This window comes from Anopheles coluzzii, chromosome 3 (assembly GCF_943734685.1).
Source record: "Anopheles coluzzii chromosome 3, AcolN3, whole genome shotgun sequence".
In the NCBI taxonomy this organism is placed as follows: domain Eukaryota; kingdom Metazoa; phylum Arthropoda; class Insecta; order Diptera; family Culicidae; genus Anopheles; species Anopheles coluzzii.
Window position 1 is genome coordinate 92,755,575 of NC_064671.1, and position 14,583 is coordinate 92,770,157.

General features: G+C 47.6%; 1 protein-coding gene across 7 annotated transcripts in view; it reads right to left on the minus strand.

Annotated features, from left to right (window-relative positions):
- LOC120955325 (putative polypeptide N-acetylgalactosaminyltransferase 9) overlaps positions 1-14,583 on the minus strand; it is a 63,348-nt gene that overhangs the window by 47,627 nt on the left and 1,138 nt on the right. For 5 of the 7 annotated variants that reach the window (XM_040376136.2, XM_040376131.2, XM_049608469.1 and 2 more), the window contains exon 2: positions 12,372-12,518. The gene's annotated coding sequence lies outside the window, so the exon portion shown is untranslated. Of the gene's footprint in view, positions 1-4,774; positions 4,796-4,859; positions 5,015-12,371; positions 12,519-14,583 lie in introns of those variants that run through there. The other 2 variants (XM_049608470.1, XM_049608471.1) reach the window with 2 other exon arrangements.

Consider the following 14,583-nt stretch of genomic DNA (forward strand, 5'->3'; position numbering starts at 1 on the left):
GAACGAGGATGAGTCGAACGATCTGCCACGATCTACGGCTTCTGGCATTGTTTAGTTCGCAGCGGTTGGCAAATTATAGGTCTTACTGGCTTTTTTTTGTAGATTCCTAATGAATGCGAAGCTTCTCAATTGGTGCATGAGGGAGATTTCATCAGATGCAAATATAGTTGCACTTTGTTTTTTGGAAGGTTGGATCTAACAGTCGCTGCTCGGATGGCACAACAAGCCGGATGACGCTCGGTGTATGTGCTAGAAATCATTCCATTGGATTTCTGGGTCGTGCTCGAAGCAACTGAAACCCTGCTTGGCCCTGCAAACTAGCTGCATAACAAACCGCCAGCACTGATTCCATCCCATCAGCAGGAGATTTTATCGGCACCGAACCCAATGTTACTAATTAATGAAAAAAGTTTTCGGAACAACCACGCTCCATTTTTAACAAGCACACTGGCAACTGACAACCGTCCGAGCCATTACATTTTCCCAGAAATATCTATTACATTGCCAATACTATCACCACAAGCTACACCTCCTACGCGTCCTTTGAAGAGCTTTTTCCCTTATTGATCGCTATCAGCGAACGAAAGTTTCCTATCGAAACCCAAACATATTAGCAGCGGCAACCAAATCAACTGTCAACCCTGGGACGTCGAAACTCCGGGTCATCCGACAGCTCCACCGAGGAGCACCGTCCTCGGGTGTTTGGGAACGCTCGGGCGGCAGCAGAAACAGAACTAATTAAAATCAGTTCCTTTCCCGCAAAACATAAGGGTGTCCTAATTAACTGCTGCCGAAAGTTCGCCCAACAACCACCACGAGAGGACCACCACACACGCGCCTTCAGGAGTAGTGCCATCTGCTCGAGCACGAAGGTAATTTTAACGTGTCCTGTTCGGTGCATTCCTTTCGGTAGCTTCCTTGCTTCGGTGGCGTCACCGCAATACCATTACGTAATGTGTTGCAGGGAAGGAGGCACTCATACCCCGCGGTATGGCACATGAGAGTGTCATAAATTTGGGGAACCTTCCTCTGTTTAGCAGCTTCACACACGCGCGCGCCCGCTGGCTGGAGGGTCCCGTGGGGAGTTCATCATTACGCTAGCTGTTAAAATTTTCCAAAAGTTTCCCTTTCACCGCATCGGAGTACGAACCGAAGGGCAAAACATACACACACACAGATGAAGATTATGGTGAGGCAGATATTGCACCTTATGGAAAGTGTACTTCAGGGCATAGCTTCTGCGTTTTTTTTTTGAGAGTGCTCTTCTGGCGCTTCCAAAAATTTGCACACTTTAAGCGGTCCGTTTTGGCTGCACATATTTTCAACATACAAAAAGGTACCGATACATGAAGTGTACAGGAAGCAGAAAAGGCAAGGCTCAGTGCATTTTGTTTCCCATCTCGTAGCAGATGGTAAATCATCCTCTAACTTCCGATTAAATACCGTACAGACTGCTTCAAGCGGTAAGTTTTCTCTCATTCCCTACTGTCTTCAGTACGGGTAAGGGTCAAACAATCTCACAACCAATACGGTCCAAAGGGAAAGTTTCACCACTAGATAAACACTATGGCTGCTGCTGCTGTGCTGCAAAAACGGAAAACAAAACGGCAAACATACACGGCGAATGAAGAAAATAAACTGTGTGTATAATGATTTCCTGTCCATTACGATTGAATCGAGTTTTGATGGTGGTGATAATCGATTAGCGACGACGATTGCTCGGCGGAGGAGATGGGAGCACACAAGCAATTTTCATCGTGTTACGGTTTTTTCCACTAGAGTATGTTATTTCATAATGTCAAATAATTGTGTAATTTCAGTGTGTGCAGTACAAAACGATGCCATTTTCAACGCAACTGCAAAAGGTAATTTGCACTGCTTTGTGGCGTCAGCCGCAATTTGAATCGTTAACCTTGAATGTTGTGTTTGTAAACAAGCTGTGGGATTTTAGTTTTCTTTTGCGAGTTGTAAAATTGACCCTCATAGTGGCAAAAACATGATTTGCTAGGCATTTTAAAATAGAAAAACAAATGCTTTACAAACAAGCATCAACTAGAGGCTGTATGCTTATCAATCACCTCTGTTTTAGCTACAAAAAAACGATCATTTTGTGAAAACTCTGCCATCGACCCTCAAAGAAAGCCACTGAACAGAACCAGTGTGGATTACAGACAAACAGTAAGACGCCCAAAGGAACTGCCCACTGGAATGTTGTAGCAACATGCGCGTACAGATCGAACAACGACCGTCTGCAGTGTGTGAGCCTTCTTCATCAGTCGATCGAGCGAAAATCAAACAATTTTATGTGCGCATTCGCTTTGCCTGTCCACAGCGCCGGCTGCTGGTGCAGTTTAGAAAGTGAGCGCAGTTTTCACGTTTCCGGTCCAACTGCAATTCGACCACACACACACACCTTCACACGTCCTAGTACCACCACCTAGCGGCCTGGCGATCGATCGAAACCCGTGCGTACGACGATGATGTCGTGGAAATCGTACTAACTCAAGTGGAAAAACGCAAATTCCCCTTCATCCGAATCGAATTCTTTCCCACCCCGTTTGCCATAAAACCATGAAACCGCTAGCAAATAAACAGCAACGAAAAAAAAAACCCTTGGAACAAGGGAGGAGGTTTTGGCTTTCATTTGCTTTACTTTCGCGCTCGAACCAAAAGTGGGCAACACTAACACCACGCTGCGGTAGCACGATAATGCTTGTGCTCATAAATTATAAGCGGGAGGATGGATGAGCTTCGCCGCAGTACGTGATGGATGGCAAAAGCTCTTCACTATTAGTCGGTAATGTTGCAATTCGTCACTTTGATGGTTGATCTGTATACCAATCTTGATGTCGAAAGGATGAAGTCGTATTCTTACATCTCCACGTAACTCCAACCTTATCTAAGAGATTGTACCATACTTTATCTCACATTTAAGCTACCAACTCAGAATCATGTCAAGTGCCTCCGTGATGTAGACTATCGATTGCTTTCCTATAGTAATTTCTCCCATAAATTACACCATCGACTGCTGGTCGTAATCATACATCAGTAAAAACAGACACCTTGTGTTGCGGTTTTGAAAGTTTAGTTTCGTTTTCACACCTTACCAAAGGACGGCTCTCCTTGCCTGTCGTCTACTCTCCCGCACGCGGTTAACCACTTCCACCAATTAAGATGACAACTGTGACAAGTGTTGTGCCTGAAGTGGTGTCCCCATCGATCTACCCACAATGTAATGGGTTTCCTTCGTTCGATAAACATCAATACTGCATCCAGCCTGGGAAGTGCGTTCGCAAATCATTCGCACCTTCTTTTACATCTCGTAAGCCCCGCTCGCAATCAGAAATTAAGCACGCGAGAAAGTTTCCCTTTTTTTCGAGAGAGAGAGAGAAAAGAAACCACCGGCAATCTGTCAACCGCAGAGCAAATCATTAGGCCGTCGATTAGGTCCACGGGGCCCTAACGAAGCAATAAAAGCCATCGTACTGCCCAAATCTGACCCTTATTGAGTTGTGGTTTGTGCTGGGTTGTTGGAAAGCGCTCGCTTATCGCTCGCAGATACAACCCGTACTCGTTCCGTTTCCGATAGCCGAACCAATTAGACACCTTGCCCAATTACGCACCATTACGATGGGACAGTGTTCTTGCACGATTGCTAACAGCTAGCAGATCCAAGAGACACACCCAAAAACCACGTCGACGTGGAGCCGACAGAGCCATCTGTCACCGTTATCAGAGCATTACATCGTTACAAAAACACCCGTCCCGTGCAGCGATCGGAACAAGCGATAAAGCCCGACCAGACACGACCAATGTCGCCCAGACATTGTCCTCGAAAAAAAACGCCAAAATTCGTAACAAAATTCGTTTGTTTTCCTTTTTTTTATTTTCACTTCCCGGTACCGATTTCAAGGTAAGAAGGGAAAAGCACAACATGAATCGTGCCGAACACGACAAATTCAAGTGAAGCCAGCTAATGGACACATTATGATCGATCAAGGGAAGCTGTTGCTGTTGTCGTGTACTGTTTTAAACTTACAACAGCCCCCTCCTTGGTAATGCGAAACGAAACTAGAAGTAATGTCATTAGACACAGAGGGGCTGGCTCATGCTCGATTTCCGCCTCGTGTCGTTACTGTTGCAGATAGAGCTACGTTTGTTTTAGCACTCTGCAACGTGGAAGTGGCTAGAAGCGAGGGTTTATTATACTTTTTAAGTTTAAGTCACTTGCGTCATCGCCAAAGCCTATGCGAGATGTGTTCAGCCATGGAACTCCCAAGAATAGACAAAGCGTTTCGATTGATGATTTTACATTTGGATACTGAGAAGAGATGGTGGGAGCTATTTCGGTGGCAATTTTGATCCCTAATTAGACTGTATGAGCCCATCTTGCGCGTCATTTTCGATACAAACACGTGGAAAGTTTTGAAAACAAATGAGGTTTGCTTGACGAGCTGTGTGTTACACATTTACACATGTCTGATAAATGAACTCCAGGCGCCTTTTTGCATGTCCGAAGGAAAGCTACACCTTTCCAGAGGACACCTAATTGATGGACTTCCATCCACGTTGCATGGGCAACCGGTTATGCGCCACCAAATGACGCCATCGATAACTCCGGCCACGCAGACCTCCTAGGCCAGGGTAGATAAATGAACTAATTAATACCAGCACTGGGCAGCAACGCACACAGCTCTACGCCTTTGCTGTTATCACACCGGTCGGTAGCACGAACAGTGTACCCCGTAGAACCCCGTCATGCACTCACACTAACCTAAGTGCTGCCAGCGAAGTAATTTCTCTTCCAACCAAGGCACTCCACGTTGCTGGAGCCGTTGTTACACCAGCTGTTATCTTACCACGCTCGCTTACGAAGATGGCCTCTGTTCGCTATCACTCGCCGGGGCTCGAAGAAGCAAACTGGGTACACGTTCTATGGCGTGGAGAGTACACCACTGCTCCACGTTGTACACTCGTCACTAAACTAACAACGCTACTCCCCACGCGTCGCAAGTGTTTCGCTTGCATTGCGTCCCATCCTCCCGCACATGGAACCGCGTAGACTAGCGACTAGCCTGGTTGCTGATAACGATAACAGACACACACACACACACGCATACGAAACAGGCTGTCGCCGAGACAAATGCGTTTTTACTGTTCCGAGAGCTCCGGGAGAGCCTCATTTACCACTTGCAATGGCAGTCGATAGGCGACCGGACGGCCTCCGGCAAGGTACAGACATTCCAAGGAGTTACTGCCCCGTCCAGAACCGTCCCTAATGGGGTCTGTCTTGTACCATTTCAAATGCCGTAAAACATCGTCGTCGACCTGTTGTGCTGTGTGTTACGGTCATCATGGAGCGAGCAGGCTACGCAAAAGCTCGCACGAAACCAACAATTAGTTCTTATCACGCACGCAGGCTGGCCTTGTTTAGCTGCAGACAACTGTTCACCAACAACAAGTTACCTACCCCTACCCGACAAGTGCTGTATCATCTCGGTACCGAGGAGACCAGGAATACCACCACCGTGAATGTCACTGGGGATTATGGCTTCGCGTGATTGATGCGGTTCGATAAACCTGTGCACCTCACCATCGCCACCTTCTCAGGCGGACAAGCTGTTTTGTACTTATGCAGCAGGAAAAGGATCTAAATTGACACCCACACCGGCAGGATTATGCGGAAGGAATCGAGCTCATATCCGGTAGGGCGTTGTCGTTAGAGACATGCATAAGCTACCGGGTTGCTGGCTTACTGCAAGTGACATGGAGAAGTGGGCGAGGCACGAAAGCACAATTTCCTACGAACAGCCGGAGCAAAAGGAGATAAATCGTGTCTCATATTTACGATGGATAAGCCGAGCGATTGGTAATAAGCGGTATCCGATACTGGCAGCAGATTGAGGCCTCCCATCGTTACAGCACGGCTCGCTCGGGAGAGAAGAACGAGATAAAAATCCAAGATGTCACAGCCACTGATTACACTCAGACTCCACGCCCCCCTGAGCCGGAGCCCATTTCTGAACTTCCAAGAACAGCGCCCAAAGGACCAAAGCCAACAACAGAAAAGTTGATGCGCCTATAACAAGATGGAGATGGCTTTCGCATTCCTCTTCCCCGGATGTGAAGAGAAAATCAAATCAACTGCGACCTTCCTTCGTGGCCGCGGGTTCCGATCATCGACGTGGTCGTGATTGACGAAATTATCAGCGATTGCTGCTGCCCCAAAAGCCCCTCATCGCATTGCCAAAGGAATGATGAAGCATTTAACATCTTCGCCGCCACTTCGCAGCCCCGCCTATAGCCTCGCGCGGAGCAGGATTCTTGATTACCCTTCATAAATCGCGTGGCGATTGGAAAATTATGCAAACAATTTAACGAAATTATGTCGATCGGCACCAACCCGGCACCGGAAGCTGTCGTTTTTTTTTTCTTCTGGTGACTGTGACGGTGTGCGTTATTTCTATTTATTTATTCGGGGAAGAGAATGTCAAGATGGCACCAGCAAAGGGCGTATGCTTTTAATATTTATTCGCTTCCACGCTGTGTTCCCCGGGCGGCTTTATTCGGGGGAATGGGCGATTTTGGGGACGAGCGAAATGATAGACTTTGACTATGCCATTATCCGTTAAATAAGGCGTGAAAATGTATAACCTGTTCCGAGCAGCCCTGTGCTCTGCCGGGCTATTCGTAACTGCCTAGATTATGGCGTCAATATTGACCCTAATAAAACATTAGCTGAAACAACAGCAGCGGCGGCGGCTATACGGTGACTGTCCACGCAGATATCGATAAGATAATGTCTCATTTCTGACACGTTTCTATTTGCTTGGGTATTGTGCAGATTCCGATACAGTCAAATAAAGATGTGGAATTAAATAAATTGTCCCAGTGTCCGAACCTTCGCCTCTGCAAAATACTATTATACGTCGTTATCTCGCATGATAGCTATCGCTATATCCCAGCGCATTTCGATATGGTGATGTAGCGAATATTCCCGACCCAGGTCTGCACCATGGGGGAGGACATCGACATCGGGATGGTTCCGGAATTTAAATCTCCTGGGGAAAATCTAGTTTCCTGAGTATGTCCTAAACCAATTCCGTTTTTTCCAGATTCCTAGAAACACATCCCAATTTCATTCCAAAATACCCCAGAGACTTGAACAGCGGATCTTTCGATCTTCTTTTATCTACACAATGTAAGCCTGTGGAGAACACACTCCAAACCCCAGGCCCCCGTGTGTCGTTTCACCTTGGCGCAGCAACTCCGCTGCGCTTGCGGAGGGATTAAATGTGACGAAGCAGCACGAGACTCATGGCGGGAATCGTTTAATCGGATATGAGAAATTGAACCATTCAAACGATGGAACTGACGGCGAAAAAGCTCCGCCAATAAAGCAGAAACAGTTTCTGGGGAGTTTGTCGCATCATCCTCTGCTGGTGCGTGTAATGCGAAGCGCCGAACTGAATCCGATAGCGCCAACCGAGCGCGTTCGGCGTTCGATGTTTGACGCTTGTTTGCGCTTATCTACTTTGCGCGCGTCCCGTCTTAGTGTTGTCCTCAGTTGATTGCATTCCTTTCGAAAAAGGGAAATAAATCTTGCAGATTAGAAGCCCGTCTCCGTCTGTGTGACATTGTGCAGACAGGTTAAACGTAGACGCTTGGTCGATAATATCACCCCTTCTAATCAGCAGCCGTTTTATTTCCACCTCGTCCCATGCTCTGCAATCCTTTGCTCATCCTTCCTCTGCACCGGGTGCGACGATAAATAAATTACGCTAGCTTTTCCCATATTTTCACCCCAGCAGCCTGCAGGCAGCTAATCTCGAAAAGTGCACGGTGAAACAGATTATATTGAAAAACTTTTTCGGAAGCGCTCGTCGTACACGGCGTCGCCGTTCAACATACTTTCCGGAGCAACTAACCGCCGCACCTACTGTGAGCGAAGAGCGAACGACGACCAGGAAAAACGACGAGAAAGTCGGGAGAAAATGTGAAATAAATTTCAATTGGCGCTTCAGCATTTTGAACTCGAAACAAGCAACAAAACAACAAAAAACACATGCAAGTCGTCCTACAGCCTCGAGCCGGGATGCTGGGTCACACGTCAAATTAATGTCGCCCTTTCCACCACCGGCTTATCGGTGTTTTAGAAAATCACTTTAACCTTGGTTGGGAGAGGAAAAAAATGAGGATATTCATCCTACCGAAAATCCTGATCGATCGATTTTCTTCCCAAGCAGAGCCTTTTGGTTCGGAAGGTGAGGAGTGCAGGAACAATATTTTATGCCATTCTACGAAAAAGCAGAAAAAAGTAACTTCTCTTCACGGACCGGAAAGAACATTTCCATGTGATTCTTTTAGCGTTTGTAGAGCGTTACACAAGAAGGGAAAGTGGCGTGGAAACACGATAACAGAGAAAATACATTTGTAACTTTTCACTCCGAGTTAACATCATCCGTGGAGGGACTGACAAGCTTAAAGCTTTAGGCAAGTTTTTGGATTTCAGAAATTCCTCCCTACCTGTATGAATTTAGAATTAAAAGGAAATTTAGATGTTTAAAACGTTTTGGACAAAACAAAACGCCACTAAACCGTTTTCTCCACAAACATCTCCCTCGAGTAAGTATCCTATTTTGCATCGCACTTTTCCCTATCGACCCCCGTTTGGTAAATGTGATGAACATCGAGAGCAAAGTCATCAAAAACTGCCGTACGAATAACGAGAAATTGCCAACAAAAATGGCGTCTATTACATATTTGCCACTTTCCATCCGGACACTTGCCAGACGTTTCACCTTCGATGTACGTCAAGCAGCGGCAAAATCCCTTTAGCATCCGTCCCCAGCGCTCACTGTGACACGTCGCGGGCGTGTGTCGGCCATACCGAAGGAACCAATCCCGCACCAGCCCCAGCCCGGGAAGCCTTTCCCATTCGGGCAGGTAATGGGTTTTGGTGAGCTTTTTTCTCGTCCCAAAAATGCCGAAATTCGTTTCCACCTGCGACGAGCCAAGCGAACCGTGGCCCGCACAAATGAAGTCGCAATAAAACTTGACAGCTGTCACCCACCAGCGCCACAACCGGCCGGCAACGTCCCAAGACGTCTCCCGACAGTAAAAGTGCCAGGCAACGTGGGGCAATGTCCCCATTACAGTAGGGCTTTCCATGGCTGCTCTCGGTAAACAAATCACGTACGCGACCAGAACGACACCAGGACGACTTTGCGAGGCCCCGACATCGAACACGAAATTTCACATTTACGCGTGCAAAGCGAAGATGCGCTGAATTTTATATTCGTTTACATTTTATTTTCCCCCCGGTAGGCCATTTTCTGCCACCCTGCACGGTGGCGTTCGCGTTTCCGTGTCGTAGGCCCGAGATTTGCATTCCAAGGCAATTTCTCCGCGGTTGCAAACAGCACACAAAAAAGAGTAAAAGTAAGTGTGCTGTCGCTGTGTGTGTGTGTGTGTGTGTGTGTCCCACATTTGTGCTCTACAACGCTGCCGATGTCCCAGGGAAATGGCAAATCCTTGAACCACTGGAGAGGTGCAAAGGGCGCAAAAAGAAAACACAACTTCACTCGGGCAGAAGGTGTAATTTCCTTGATGCAACAAAGTGAAAGAATGGCCACGGCAGCAAGGGTAAATTATGTTGCCTGCGTACTCACCTGAGTTGTGGGATACCCTACGCCATAAGCACCTACACCATATATCGCTCAAGTACGTTGAACCGAGTCCTGCTACGGTGGTTGGTATGGAGATATTTTAGCACTCGGCTACGGAGCTCGGTACAGCTAAAAGTACTCAACGGCAACGGTCTAATGCCAATGTTCTGCCATCTCCAGAGTGCTGCTGCTGCTGCTTCAATCGAGGCAAGTTTTACGCCCGACATGAAATTTTCTCACCGCTTAATAATTCAGCGTCTTCCAGTCCTTTGCCCCGTACATTCGTCCATAGACAGCAAAAGCACAGCGCAGCACACGGAAGAGTCGCCCCAAAAACTGTATCTTTGTTGCACAGTAGTGGTTTTACTGGTGGCACGAGAAGGAACCCCTATCCGTTGCTTATTTGAAACCTTGACGTATCGCCACCAATCGACCGGTTAACCCTTGAGCTGACGGGAGCTTGCACATAAGAGCAAATTTCCACACAACCATCTGATGCTGTTGCCTTCAAACTTCAAGTCTTCCTTCCCTGGCTACCTGTGCTACTCGAAAAATCGATGACCATCCTCTTATTCTACTCGACTCGACACACTCACTCCAATACGGTTGTGGTACGGTCCGAGGGAAAACTTTTCGCCCTGCTTGCCTATTCATAACCGATCACTCAGCCCGAATTCCAGCAGATGCTTCAGGTCGCGCCCGCCGCCCAGCAATGCAAAACTTTTCACGAATGTGCTGAGAACCGAGCAGCTGCGCAACTATTATTGGAGGACTGCTGTGCTCTGTTAGAATTCCTGTTCTGGTTGTGCAATTATAACTCATACATGGGAGGTTCAGCAGGGATGGGCCGCACGTGTGGAGTGTCAAGTGGAGTTTCGCGAATATGTTGGGTTGCATTCCGCGGAGGATTGATTGTTTCAGCCACTGTAGCGCTGTATGAAAGCGAACCCTTATCAACTGGTCGATGAAAGCTTTCTTTTTACAGCAAAAAAACAAACCCCTTTTGCCCATTAATTACTCAACGTGCCCAAACATCAGAAGTTCGCGGCGATAACATGAGTCCAGTCCCGGAAAAATTCCACTCCCATTCCACCGAAAAACCACTGAAGTACGTTGGGGTGTACGTGCCGAAAACTGTACCTACTGCAAGGCTTTTTGCCAGCTCCTAGGGTCAGCCGATCGACGAATTCGAATACGCGGTTCGGCAGGAGAGGAACTCTACCTTCGGAACGACTTAAATCGCCAGGTCAGGTTCTCGATCGAAAGGCCCCGATAAGTCACGTCCGTACCAGACCGGGCAGACCCCGAGCGAACAACCAGACACGTACCGGGTTTTGATAGATAGACGGCCGCCGTTCGCTATTTGCTTCCCGGCCACTGCTCCAAATCTTCTCCGGGTGCGCGCGTGTGTGAGGAAAGTCCGAAAGCGCATGACATTCACATTTCGCTATTTTGTGCACGTTTTTTCACGCTTCTCTCTCGCCCTCTAAGGTCGATATACATCGCTTCGATGGCCTACCCTTACCCATTTCCCGACCCGACAGCATCGCTGGTGCCGTGGAACAAGCAACTCACAACACCGAGCGATTTGTTCGGCCGAGCACACGGTCTACAATAATCGCTCCAATGACGGATAAATGTGATTCCTGCACGTTCTAGCCCTTCGGGTGAACAAAAATATATATTCGAAGCGTTAAGAGGGGGCGGTGTGAGGTCGTGACAAGTTAGTCGGAACACCAAAATGCATGCCAAACACGAGATTTTACCGCTAGCCCTCACGACTCCCAACCATCCCCCAGCAGTGCCTGGGTTGAAGATGGGAAAACATCTTGAGCTAACGGCGGCAAACATGTACACGCCTACGAACAGATAAAATCAAATCCCAACAACATTGCCCAAGACGGTACACAAAGGGGGAGTACACACACTTCCCCGTCGAAACAATCCTTTTGGTGCTCGTGGGTATGTTTCACCCGCGAAAAGGAGGTAACCATCTCCAAGTCCAGCAATGATAACATGAAATTGCTTAACATAATCGCCTACAGGGCGATCACAGGCGAGGGTGGTGGCACGTGGGCAAATTTGATTGACAAGCAGACGACGATGACGACGACGTCGAGCTTTCTGACATTGGGTTCATCGTGGGCTCTGTATATGCTCTCCATCTTCTACTACAAGTACTTGTAATACAGCGGCCGAAAAGTGAGCGGGTACCATTGCCAACGGGCACGACTAACCTGTTCAAGAAGGGTCACCCGATGATTGCCAACAATTCGGCAAAAGGAAAGTTGCTCTTTGCCGAGGGCATACGACAGTTCCAAATTGGAAAAGAATGTCGAAGTTCTCTACCCCAAAAAAAAAACAAGTCGCATCCACCTTTCACAACGGTACTTTTTGGGGTATTCTGAAGCATATGTGGTAGAGATGGACTTTCTAAAAGCCATTCTCGAATGTGATTGTGCACCAGATTAATGGCTGCGTTCGCAGAACCTTTCACTTAACGGTTCTGATCAGCATTGTAATGTGCAAATCGAAGGGATGGTGAAAGTTCAAATGCACCAAAAATGGATACGAAAAATTGTGTTCTTGCTTTATTGCTTTCTTCTCCATTTTCCATTTGACATCTTTAAGGTGGGAGTTGATAGCATCTAGCAATCGCGATGCCCATTCTACAACTAATTCAATTTGGCGACATACACTTACCTCTTATCAGTGCCGCAAACTACCGCGCAGGATGCTTTCCTCCTTTGCCCGGAACACACCGATCTTCGACACCGCTACCTGCTTGGCCACTTGTCACACGTTATCTGTCACCTCTCGGCACACACACACGCTCTGATGGTTTGCTTCCTATTACACACGATAATACCGTTGGGATTAAATATGATATGATACTACGGGGGAGGGGATTTTTCTGTTGTTACTGTTGCTACTCCTGCCTACCATCAGCCATCGAGCTTTTATTGGAGGTGAATCGCTTCTTCACCGCTAGGCTAGAGCCTCCCTATTCCTACCACACACACAACCTACAAACACTAAGTGGCGACCTTTCTGAGGCTATGTCAAGCTGTTGCCCACACACACACACGAGCGACTCGCTGAGCAACCGGTTTCTCTTTCACTTTACACTTTTGCACACAAATCGCTCTCGTCAGTGCTGCAACCTTTTGACATTTTTGCCGTCATAGCGAAACGGAACCGACTAGACCCAGGGTGTGTTGTGATGAGGGTGAGATCTTCAACTTTGAAATGGGTGGTGCAGCTAAGGCGCGAGACGCAAGAGACGAGACTTTGATCGCAACAAAAGGTGTCTCGTGGATGTTGGGATGCCTCCACTGTCGGTTGGAGTCGTCTTTAGTCTTCTGCTGTGTTTTTTTCGTGTGTCATTGCTGTGTTCTTGGCTATCCAATTCATTATTGACTGCAGGTGGTATCTGACACCGCTCTGGGGCGTCCTAGAGACGGTGGTTCACCTTTGCAATAAGATATCGCTTGGGTAGAATTCTATCATTGACATCAACCCAACTGTGTCAGAACATTGCTCAATCTCTTGTGTACCGTTGAAGATGTAACCTGCGGCATATCTTAGGCTACCTTCAACTCCTCCCATCTAAACATTCTCAAATTAAAATTTCTTTGAATTTCTTAGAACTGTCGCTGTCTCTTCCATCTCAAAACTCCAAGGATGAGCAAGCAAAAAATACCCAGAAAGCTGTTGTTTTACACGATCTCCAGACAAGGTCCCGCGGGAATACTGAAAGGAATCAAAACTTTCAAGACGACGGTTGTAAAGCAAGCACACAGTGTACACACAACACGAAGACTACCACCTTTACCAGGAAAGCACAAGCTAAATCTTTCCCTGCCCGAGACAATCTTCGCCTTCGCCGAATGTCGCCAACCGAGATCTTGGAAGATGCTTCGCAGGGCACGCAAATTTCGGTTCCCAGGAACAAACGTTCAACTTCCCGCAAACTTCCCGTGCGTGCCTTGTGGGGGAAACCCATGTACATAACATGTTCCAGTACGGTACATGCAAAGCGTAGTAGTAAGTGCTGCACGGTTCCACCGTTCACTTCACCGACTCTCCAGAACTCCGGCCAACACAATGTTTGTGCTTTTTTTGTTGAGGGGAAACCGCCACTTAATGTTCCTTGTATCCTTCGCAAACAACACGTGTAGTGGGAAAAGATGTAGAAATTTGGGATGTAACTGGGACGATGGGAGTTCCACAAAACCAGGTACGCACACACCTACTCGCGCAAAGAAGGTCATACGCAAACAACGGCAATAATACACGGCCTGCGAACCGCCAAACCAAAGCAGGCCTCGCAACTAACCGTCCAAAAATTATCGATTACTTCCCGCACGAAGCCCTCTCCGTTACCGTTTCCTTCCCCTTTGGCTTCACCTGTTTGTGCGAAGAATTGTGAGGCAACGTGTTACGTTGCGTTTTTGGGGTTGGCGCGTGTTCGGGCCATGCTCCCTCTACAGAGAACAACCTGCAAAAAGCGAACCAATAAATTGGGAATAGATAACGGGTTCCGCCGCAGTGAAGAACGGCGCAAGAAGCGCTCGGGGAGTTCTTCATTGCCCCGGCAATGAATCGGCCTGCGCTTAAAGGCCCCATCATCATCAACGTTGAGAGAGGGTGAAACGTCAGAATTACAGAGTTACAGTAGGTCGCGTGGTGTTTTTGACCATCACAGTAGGCCTCATCTGTGCCTCATCTCTCTTGGGGAAGACATTCTTCTGTATCCTTGGCAACAGAACAGAAGCTTCAACAAAGTATAGTGGGTCACCGCCGAGGGAGCATCACACGAAGTGATTCCCCGTGATTCGCACTGCCTTCTTATTAGGTCACAACTCTGGAACAGCAATCGTAATCCAAGACTGCCCAAGTCTGCCCAAGACTG